The 11,307-nt window shown below is 41.9% G+C and overlaps 1 long non-coding RNA gene across 1 annotated transcript; it reads right to left on the bottom strand.

Moving 5' to 3' along the window:
• Positions 1-4,120: 4,120 nt before the first annotated feature.
• LOC129657213 (uncharacterized) lies at positions 4,121-10,156 on the bottom strand. Its single transcript, XR_008716611.1, has 4 exons — positions 9,928-10,156; positions 6,834-6,899; positions 6,248-6,412; positions 4,121-4,462 (listed from the first exon to the last, which is right to left on the bottom strand). It is a non-coding gene; the product is annotated as an uncharacterized LOC129657213 (long non-coding RNA).
• Positions 10,157-11,307: the final 1,151 nt, after the last annotated feature.

The raw sequence follows: 11,307 nt of genomic DNA, 5'->3' as shown, positions 1-11,307 counted from the left end.
GGTCCTGGGTGGCCCTGCATGGTGTGGCTCACTGAGTTACACAAGCCCCTTCCCCACGACAAGTGTGTGATGATGAAGGGGTTTCTATCACTACCATCTCTATCACTAACCCAGTCAGATTTAATCTTAGATAACAGAGTTCAGCTTGTTTTGTGTTTTTCCCCCCTCCTGTTATTCATTGTCTAAAGAATTTTTACTTCCTGTCCTAAAGTTTATGAAATGCTGCTCAGCATTATTTTACCAGTACATGGGTGTAAATTATCTCTAGAGACAGTTTTGACATCAAGTGGAATGTTGTCCGTGATTGATTGAAGAGATTTCTTACCATTTCATTTGCATAGTTCTTTGGGGAAGAAGAGGGTATGACCAAGACTTTTTCCATGTGTTCTTGAAAATTATCTAAATATGAACAAAAAGGACATTAAAATATAGCCCCAAGCAAACAGGAAACTGACTTTTTCTTTCGGGAACTTAGTCAAAAGCCAACTTTTTGTGGTTTCTGTGAAGGTTCCTCCCACAAAGTTCAGATATTCGTCTTACATTTTCAGTCTCTCTTTCCCTCATCTTCCAGGCTACCTGCAAAGACCTCAGCCCTTCATTCACCTCCCAGAAATTGACTCCAAAGATGCCTGCACAGATTTTTTTTTAATTCTTTATTTTTCTTACAAAACAGACTTTTTTTCTTCTTTCTAAGATGAAGACAATCTCATAGAAATACCAGACAGCCATGCTGGCTTCAGGCAACTATAAATAATTTCCCTATCCACAACCAAATACAAGTACCTGGCATGCTGTTTGTATAGCCCATTAATCATTATTTAGTCAAAGGAAGTGTCAAGCAAAGGACAAGCCTGGACAGAAGATGCGTCTTCTGTGGAGAAACTCTTTTGCCTTGTTATACAACTACAGATATTTTATAGCCATCATGATTTAGGATAAGACTGTTAAGCTATTCTCAAACTCATAGCAAGCTTTTGACTTTAAAAAAGTGACAGAGCTGGGTCAATTTATTTGGAGAAAAAAAAAGAGAACTTGAGGGGCATGTACTGTTTGCTTTCCTCAATGCAAGTTCTTTTTTCTTTAAAAATATATATTCAACATGTTTTCATGTAATGTGAACCTGAGTGTGTAGATTGTTTTGTGATCTATTTTTTCACTTCTTTCTATTTTCTATACACATAATGATACAGATTATATCAGTCCATTCTAAAGGAGATCAGTTCTGGGTGTTCATTGGAAGGACTGATGCTGAAGCTGAAACTCCAATACTTTGGCCACCTCATGCGAAGAGTTGACTCATTGGAAAAGACCCTGATGCTGGGAGGGATTGGGGGCAGGAGGAGAAGGGGATGACAGAGGATGAGATGGCTGGATGACATCACCAACTCGATGGACATGAGTTTGAGTAAACTCTGGGAGTTATTGATGGACAGGGAGGCCTGGTGTGCTGCAATTCATGGAGTCGAAAAGAGTTGGACACGACTGAACGACTGAACTGAACTGAACAGATTATATATTTGTCATCATTGACTAAGGAGCAGTCAATCAAAAAATAACTTAGTGTGCTTAGCTATTCTCCTATTGGTGAGAATTTGAATCGTTTCTAATTTGCTAGCTACTATAACAGATATTGGACAAATAACAACTTCATTAGGCTTCCTTGGTGGCTCAGACAGTAAAATCTGCCTGCAATGCAGGAGACCTGGGTTTGATCCCTGGGTCAGGAAGATCCCCTGGAGAACAGAATGGCAACCCATTCCAGTATTCTTTCCTGGAGAATCCCATGGACAGAGGAAACTTGTAGGCTACAATTCATGGAGTCACAGAGTCTAACATGACTGAGCGACTAACACTAACACTTACTTAAGGACTTCATTATCTTAACTATCCTCCCTCTTTTGGGGTTATTTTCTTTGTATATACTACCAACAGCTCTGTATATCATATTAAAACTTTCTTTTGGGGGGATGATCTGAAGGACAGCTTTATTTTAAATTAATTCTTTGTAATCAGATTTTACTTCACATATTTGAGCACTGGGTTATTTTTTATAACCACATTCCTTACTTTTATTCAACCTATGAGACATTTCAGAATCATAGAGTCAAAATAAGAACTTTGGAAATAGCTTATTCAACTACTATTATTGTACCTTACGTATTATACTAATCCCAATCCTCCCCCCTTTTTATAAATGAGGAAAGTGAGACCTGGAACAGAAACTCTGAGAGTGAAATGCTAGTACTTTCGTCTTGTATTTAAATATGACATTTTGCATGTTGAAAGTTTTACCTTGAACTATTACCTATAATTACCCCATTATATTGTCTCAATGGTCCCATAAAATTAAAAAGACAAACTTGTTGCCTTTTTAAAATTTTACTTTGATTTTTGGAGGAGACATTAAAACCTTCAAGTCACAGAGTTAACTTTTTTTTAAACTTTTTATTTTGTATTGGGGTATAGCCAATTAACAAACAATGTTGTGATAGTTTCAGATGAACAGCAAAGGGACTCAGCCACACACATACATTCTCCCCCAAACTCCCCTACTGTCCAGGCTGCCACATAGCATTCAGCAGAGGCTCCCTGTGCTATACAGGAGGTCCTTGTTTGTTATCCATCACACAGTTAAGCCAGAATACAAACTCATTTTAGTGACTTCTTTTCCATGATTCTGTCCTCAAGACTACAAATATTCCAAAATTAGAAACATAAATTAATTCACATGTGTGGGAATGTTAACTTGCTACTTTTTATAACGGTTATAAAATTGTAGACTTTCCAATGCTGGATTTGATCATTTCAAATATCTGATCATTAAAAACATTATTCTGATTAGATAAGTGGGCAGTTTATAATTTAGAAATTAATTTTGAAAAGTATTTATTGGGTGCCTTCTATATGTCAGACACTCTTCTCAGAACTAGGGATTCAGAAATAAGCAAAATAGACACAATCCTTGCCCTTATGGTTAATATACATTGAATTAAAATGTTCAACCTTACTAATAATCAAATGTGTGCATATAGAAATGCAGCAACCATGTACTTTTAATTATTATTGTATCATATTAGCTCTTTAAAACAAAAAGAGAAAATGTTCAAGGCCTCCAAGTGTGTACGAAACTGATATTTCATACACTATATAAGAGGAACTCCAAGATAGAACCCTCTGCTGGGAAAGAAATTTTGCAATAGAAACAGAGCCTATGAAATGCCTATAGGTTTTGGTTCAGAAGTCTCGCTCCTTAGAATCTTAACAGAAAATACTAGATGCACAAAGATGTTCTTTTCAGAGTTCTTCATAATAGTTTAACATTTTTTTAAAAGGAAGGATGATGATAAGAACAAGGAAGAAAAACATGAGGTATCCACACAATAGACTTAAATATCAACTTTCAGATAAGACATTTTAAATACTTTGTATAGGGGGAAAAAAAAAGACTATGTAAAATGGCATAGTCAGTATGAATATGCCTCTCCTAGAAGGAGAAATACCAAAATGATAACATTATGGTTAGTTTATTTTTTACCTCCTGTTACATTTTTTGGTACTTTTTAGAGTTCAACAGCAAGACTTTATTACTCTTATCAACAGGAGAAAACTTTAGCTCTCCATCCCTCACCCCCCTCCCCATACCCTCCCACTCCCACTCACTGTATTCCCACCACCACCAAATAATGTTTTAGCCACAGCCATATTTGTCTTTGTGGAGTTGCAGCACTGAAAATGCTAATGGGAAGAAAAGGGTACCAGAGGATGTGAGAACTATGTTTTCTTTTTCTCAATTGTCATCTTATATTTAACTCTGAATAATTCTTTTCCCCTCTTTTATCATATTTGTGCCGGACTTACATATAACAGAGGTCCCCAAAGAGAATTTAAACATTAATGTTAGATTAAAACTTCATCCTACTGCCTTACACACTGGATCAGAGCCCACACGTATCATAAATGTACCTGAAGTTTCATTCAAACAGCTTTGCGCAACTAAAATTAATCTCTTACTGGGTAAGCGCCCTGTGTCCCTGATCCCACATTATCCTCCAGCCCTAGTCATCCAGAAAAGGTGGAAATGAATCCTGGCAAAAGACTCAAGAAAACCGGCCAGATGCACAGGAGGAAATGTCTTTATTCAGCCTTGTTTGTCCACAGCTTTTCCATGAACTGCTGTGGGTTTATCTGGATGGAATGTTCCGTGCTGGCAATGGCAAGGTCAATTCAAGAGTTAAATGTGACCAGGTCAGAAATGTGCTAGGGAGTGGTCTGAGGGACTGGAGGGCGTGGAGGCGGTGGAGGCGGTGGAAGGGGTGGGGGCTAGCAGGCACTCATGGGGTTTGTGATCCTGTCCATCTGTTCTCAGGGCCTTGAGAGACTTCCGATGACCTGCCCCTCCTCTCCTCCAGTCGCTTCTGCTTGTCTTGATGCCAGATGCCATGGAGCTGTTAGGATCACTGATCTAAATGCAATGAAACAGTAGAACGAGTTTTGGTTACCGATGGAATTTCCACCCAGTAGCAATTTGTTGTTGATGCCTTCTGAATCCTTAAAGAAAAATCCTTAATAAGCTTATGTTTAATATTGCACTCAGTTGGAAATATTAGCTAGGAAAGCCTAGCTCTGAAGGATTTAGATTATATGTTTATTTCTTTTATTACTAATGCACATTTATATGTGTGCATTATTTAACAATTATACTTAGAACAAAATATTATTATACTATATCATGTTGTATTATTGAGTGCATGCATGCTCAGTCACTTCAGTTGTGTCTGACTCTTTGTGACCCTATAGACCATAGCTCACCAGGCTCCTCTGTCCATGGGATTCTGCAGGCAAGAATACTGGAGTGGGTTGCCATGCCTTCCTCCTGTTGTATTATTATGTTATACTAAATAAAACCTTTAAGATGAAACTAATCCTCAATGCCTAAATAGTTTCCAAAGAAAATATTTAATATAAATCAACTTGGAACTCTGACAATGCACCTTGTATTGAGTAAGTTCTACTGAAATATTTGTATTCAACTGAAAAACATTCTAGAAAGAGAAGCAAGGAGTCAGGACACTGTGTGAAAACTCTGGTCTGGCTAACCAGCTGCAGAATTTGGGGAAGAGTTTACTCTCCACTTTTGAGCCTCAGTTTCTGTATGTGTAAAATGAGATCATTGTAAAACAAGGACCTCAAAGTCTTCATCCAGCATTCTGACACAGAGCTGATGGGCTGGGCTCTCAGGAGTCTATGTGTCATCCATGGTTGTTACTAAGGAAAGGAATTCCAGGGTCCACACTCTTGACTGCCTCTACTACAGGTCTCTAGGCATGTGCTATTGATGATGCAAGAGTGTGTGTCCATGACTTCAGGCAAACATACATGTTCCAAAGACTAATAATAGTGAGACACAAGGAGGGACAGGAACCAGAGAGAAAAAGATGGTTCTGGGGTTGTGGGCAGGGCCAAACATCATTGAATAGAAGCACAGTATTGAGAGAAGCTAGCCTGAGCACCACTCCCCATAGCCAGACCCGATCTCCTCTGCCATCCCTTACAGGACCACTATAATCCGCCCTCACCAAGAGTAAACAATTCCTTTATCCTCCATGATTTTGAGGTTGGGGCTTTCCTGGTAGCTCAGCTGGTAAAGAATTTGCCTGCAATACAGCAGACCCTGGTTTGATTTCTGGGTCAGGAAGATCCCCTGGAGAAGGGATAGACTACCCACTCCAGTATTCTTGGGCTTCCCTGATGGCTCAAATGGTAAAGAATCTGCTTGCAGACCTGGATTTGATCCTTGGCTTGGGAAGATCCCCTGGAGGAGGGCATGGCAACCCATTTCAGTATCCTTGCCTGGAGAATCCCATGGACAGAGAAGCCTGGCAGGTTAAAGTCCATGCAATTGCAAAGAGTCGGACAAGACTGAGCAACTAAGCACGACACAGCACAAGATAAGAATCCCCCCCAACCCTCCTCCCCAGGGTTCATAACTGGCCCTTGAAATTCCAGCAGCAAAATACATATAGGTTTATGATGGTTTATTACAGTAGAATTATTCGTTTATTTCACCAGCTCTTGCTGGGCATCTTTTTATTGCCAGAAAGCTGTGGAGATTGGAGGCATAAAGAGGGTATAGTCCCTACCCTCAAGGATAGCAAAGACTTGCACATAACCATTAACTCTCTTCTCAGTTCTATGGGATTTACAACGTGCTGTAGAGTCATCAGAGACATGATCATATGGTACCTACAGTGATGTCTTCTTACATCCATATACTATCTCCTGGGCCAGTTATGAAGTTGCTGACTTTCAGTGTGAAGTGCCCCCTTCTCTGCTCTGCAGCTGGGTTCCTGCAGACTGCAGCTCTGCTCTGCCAGCGGGCTCTGTGCTAGTTTCTGCCATCATAGCTGCGAGGCTGAAAGAGGAAGAGCCTCGCTTTGTCTTGTCTGCCTCCTGGTCCTGGGAGTGTCACCCCAGCCACGCTTCTTCACTCCAGAAGTGACAGTTCCTTCCCAGAACAATAACTGAATCCAGTTTGCAGTTTTCCCAACACTTAGAATCCGCTTTGTGGAGTGGGCCGCCAGGACCAGAGCTGGCAGTAGGCTTCGCCGAGTCTGGGTCCCACAGTCCTGGGAGCTCAGAGACACCAGCACCAGCAAGTAGCATCCACTCTTCAGAGGTCCAAGTTTCAGTTCCATGGGGCCTGCCCTCGTGATTTCTAAGTTTTAATCATGTAACCTCTTCCCTTTGTTTCCTCAGCCCTGGGGGCGGTAGCTACTTCCTGCAGTGACAACCTCCATGGTATCTGAAGACTTCCCTTTTCATCTTTCACTTACCTGTGAACATCTCCAAATAAGGGATTTGCTTTCTGTCTCCTGATAAGACTCTAATGGATGAGACTCCTGGGATAAATTGAGAGTCAGGAGAGAGAAGAGTGAACATCATGAGTTTTGGAGTCACCCAGACCTGGATTTGAATTATGGTTCTGATCTTCCCGACCCAGGCGTGGAACCCGTGTCTCTTATATTTCATGCACTGGCAGGAGGGTTCTTTACCACTAGCACCACCTGGGAATCCCTCTTATACTTTTAACAGCTACCTAATTCCTTCCAGCCTTGATTAGCTGCTAACAAAGATGGGGTTTCCAGCTGTCGTGAGGCTAGCTGAAGGTCTTGGCACAAATGGCCTGCTCAGTGATAGCAGCCGTTACCATTACCAGATTGTTAGCTTCTAAGGCCAAAGCCAAGGTCTTGTACATCTTACCATTCCCAACAGGATGTATCATAAATCTATTTATGTGAGATATACTTAATAAGGTGATACTGAATGAAAAAAGTACTTAAACTATTCATGGATGAAGTGAAGTACTTAACTTTCACAGATCTAACATGAAACCCTTTGTGGTGGTCAGGTTTTATCTTGAAGTTATGGTTTAGAACATCTTTTTAAATTGCTATTTTAAAATAAAGAGTAGTGAATTGACCTGGATGATAAGAAAAGAAAATCTGTGTCATTCATTCTTCTATCAGTCTGGCAAGTTGTCTCAGAGCCTGACGAATAGGATGTCGGAATGTACCATAACTTCCAGAAAGAAGCCAAATTTGGTCGGCGAGTGACACATTTGGGGCTCTTCCCAGCTACAAAGCAGACACTAGTTTTGTTTTTTGTTTCATGGCATACGTCATAAAGAGAAAGATTTTGACAACTCATATAATCAGTGATATCTCTTCTGAGTGTTGAATTCAAGACTCTAATGTAAACCCTGAAAATGAACGAGGTCCCAAAGGAGTGTCCAGGGCCTTCGCAAGTCACTGTGGATAAAAGTCGTTCCAATGCCAGAGGGGAGAACAAAGCATCTATTCTTTTCAGTACAACAGATAGATAGACACCCAATCTGGTAACGGCTGTGTACACAGGAGAAGGAGGAAGTCCGCAGTGCTTTCTTGTTTCACATTTAGGGTTGTGTGGGGTGGGGCCTGATAAAGGTATTTGTGTCTAAGTGTGGAAGGCTTCCCCAGTCCCAAAGGCCTGGATGGGGATGTGGAAGAACTCAGTTCATTCCAGAACATTGCCTTCCCACAAAAGCCTACAACATCTATAAAGAGAAAAACAGCTGCCCAAGATCCTAAATCATTCGTTTCTCGAATAAGCCATGAATCTTAGCTAACCAGGGGTGCAGGTTTGAAAGAACCATAGTTTGCTATCCTCTTGAATGCCTTTCCTAGCCTTGAAGTAGCTTTTGATTTCTTTGTGAAACAGTGTGACCCTAAACACAAGAAAAGAGACTGCAGCGTGAGGGAAGAACCGGAGAGCTAGTCATTCTGTTTCCAGAAGATTTTTCTTGTTTCCATCCATTTATTTGGGGGTTGGCCAAGGCCGTGTCCTCCAGAAAGCCTTTTCTGAGCATGCACCCTTCTCTTAGAGCAGGTGGGCATTGCAATGAACACAGAATCCCACCTGGACTGTGAGCACTGTCTTTGCTCTCTGACAGTCACACACACACAACACACACACACCACACACACACTGCACGAAAGAGAGAGAGAAAGAAAGAGGAAGGAAGAAAGGAGGGAAGAGAGGGAAAGAAAGGAAGAGAGAAAGAAGGAAGGAGAGAGAGAGAGGGAGGTAAGCAGGAAGGAAGGGAGACAGGAGAAAGAAAAAGGAGGCGGATGGGAGAGAGGCAGGAAGGGAGAAAGAAAAATAAGCGAGACAGAATCATTCAGAAACAAAGCGTTCTCAGGCTGTGTGAGAAACAGCCGTTTGTAGAGATCATTGCTACTACACAGATGGAGATTATCTTTTCTTGGATTAATCATTGCCCAGGCTGGAGGTGGAGCACCTGAACCATCTGCACAGAGCACCTGGGGAAATAAGTCTGGGTAACCTGTGAGGGTGAAGCGCTCTGACTGTGTCTCGGACGTTCATTAGGGTGTGGAGTCACCTTTGCTGCGTTAATACGCTGCAAGCTAGAGGTTTACCCCTTGGTCTGGACACATGGCTGGTGGTGATCCACCAGGATGCCAGGTTTACAAACAGAGACAGCAACTTTCAGTGTACCGGGGCCAGGGCACAGATGGCAGTGAGGGGAGGGTTACCAGATTAGATCAAAGCCAGAGGGGACCTCTAGCTGATGGCTATGCCTTAGGCATGTTCAATGACAGCTGCTTGAAGGCCAGGCAAGGCACAGAGGCCTGTGTATCCTTTAAGCTGAACCTGCACGTCGTCCATGCCGCTCCTGCCAGTCCTCAGCTGGCTGTCGGTTATCTCAGGACACCAAATCTGTGCGTCTCTGCCCCGCCATGCCCAGCCATTTCATTACCTTGTGGTTTCTTTTCCTCTTTGGTTTCCTAGCTACACTTCTTTCGAAAACTGTTAACTCTTTCTTAGTTAAATTAAGGTCTAAAGGGAATGCTTACATCTTAGCTAGAGAGAAAAAAAAAGCACTCATAGGTAGACTAGGCATAAGTGAACATACAATCGTATGTCTGTACAGGCTTGGGGGCAGTGGAATGCTGTTCAGTCCCAAGTCTTTAACTAACAGCCTTAGACAGGAACTTCCCTGGTGATCCAGTGGTTCCAGTTAAGGACGTACAGGTTCGATCCCTGGTTGGGGAGCTAAGATCCCACATGCCCTGCTGCCAAAACCCATAAAACAGAAACAATATTGTAACAAACTCAATAAAGACTTTAAAAATGGTCCATATTAAAACAAAAAAAAAAAACCCCAAAACCTAAAAAAAAATAGCCTCAGACAAGTTAACCTCTCTGAGCCTTGATTTCCCTGTCTATAAAATGAGGGTGATGATCATACCCATTTCACAAGACTGTGTGATAATAAAGATCAAACAAGTTAACAGGATTGTGGTAGAGGCTGCTCCATGTCCACCTATAATATCTATTCCCTCCTTTTTTCTAGTAATGAGGTTTTACCTGGATTCATGGCCATCTGGAGGAAAAATTGCATCTCTGAGTGTCCCTGCAGTTAGTAATTCCATTTGACTCAGTTCTAACCAATGAGTTACACATGGAGACATGGTGGTCAACTTTTAGGAATTGTCCTTAAGCTGGAAAAGAAATGTCTTCACATCTTCTTCTTTTCTTGCTCATTAGAATGTGGAAGTGATGGCTAGAGCTCGAGCAGCCTTCTTAGTCCAGGAGGCAGTGCACTAACCCTGGTGGAAGAGCAAGAATAAAGAAGACTGGATTCCTGTAAAGTTTGAGGGTGCCATTATACAGCCCTTAAGTGCCTACTTTGGGATTCATTACAAAAGAGTAATGAACTAACTTTTGAAAAAAAAAAAAACCAACCCATTTTGAGAGAGTCCTCAGGTACCATTACACTACAATCTAACTAGGGCTATAGAGTATGCAGAGTGATTAGAATAGGAGAGATCTTATTGTCATTTTTTCTGATTTTTAGGAAATACATATCAAAGGTCTCAAAATTACAGACATGAAGCAGATGGGTCAAGAGGGCCAAAGAGGGAGTATTGCTCTACGCCTCCGTGACCTTAGCACCATTCTCAAGGCTATGTGGATAGGACAAGAAATACAGTCTTTACCAGGCAGAGGCTATGGGCCACCAGCCAGAAGGGAGCACTCAGCCTCCTGGCCTCACTTTATCCCCACTGCTAATCCTCTTCTGCAAGCAGCACTATGACCTGGAAAGGGGGAAAGGACAGAAGGTGCCCCCATGAACCACACAAACTTCGGACATCGGTAGACCTGAGTTTGTGCCCTGGCACCTCCATCCACTTGCTGTGTGACTTTGGGCTAGTTTCGAACCTCTCTGAGCTCCAGTCTCTACACATCGAAATGGATCATTGGATATTACTAGCTCCTTGGTGTTGCTGTAAGACTTAAACAAAATGTCAAGTTTTGAACATACTGCCTGACACATTATAAGTATTTGGTAAATGTTTAGATGTGAAACCTGAACTTCATCTCACCATTCCCAACCACAGCCACAGGCTTCATCCAGAACCATTTGACTCTCTGCAGCAAGGACTCTTTCCCCAGCTGTGCCTTTTGCTCACTACTCTCTACACATAGCTTCATTGCTTCTTTCTGTCTCTCCTTATCTTCCACAGATTTTCAAGGCAACTTTAAGTCCTCCTTGACTTTCAGCCCGGGGCAATCTCTCTCCCTTTTTCCTGGACGGTGCCAGCATTTGATGTCCAACCACTCATTAACATTTACTACCTCAGATTGGTATTGAATTTCAAAGTGCGAGTCTCATCTTGCCAGCCTTACCTTATGCTCTACACGGGTGTGGCTCATGCCTGTTGCACCTTCTATCCCCTCAGCCCT

The sequence above is a fragment of the Bubalus kerabau genome, chromosome 7, assembly GCF_029407905.1.
Source record: "Bubalus kerabau isolate K-KA32 ecotype Philippines breed swamp buffalo chromosome 7, PCC_UOA_SB_1v2, whole genome shotgun sequence".
NCBI classification, from domain to species: Eukaryota; Metazoa; Chordata; class Mammalia; order Artiodactyla; family Bovidae; genus Bubalus; species Bubalus kerabau.
Note: the sequence above shows the minus strand (reverse complement) of the source record. Positions and strands in the feature narration are given on the sequence as shown.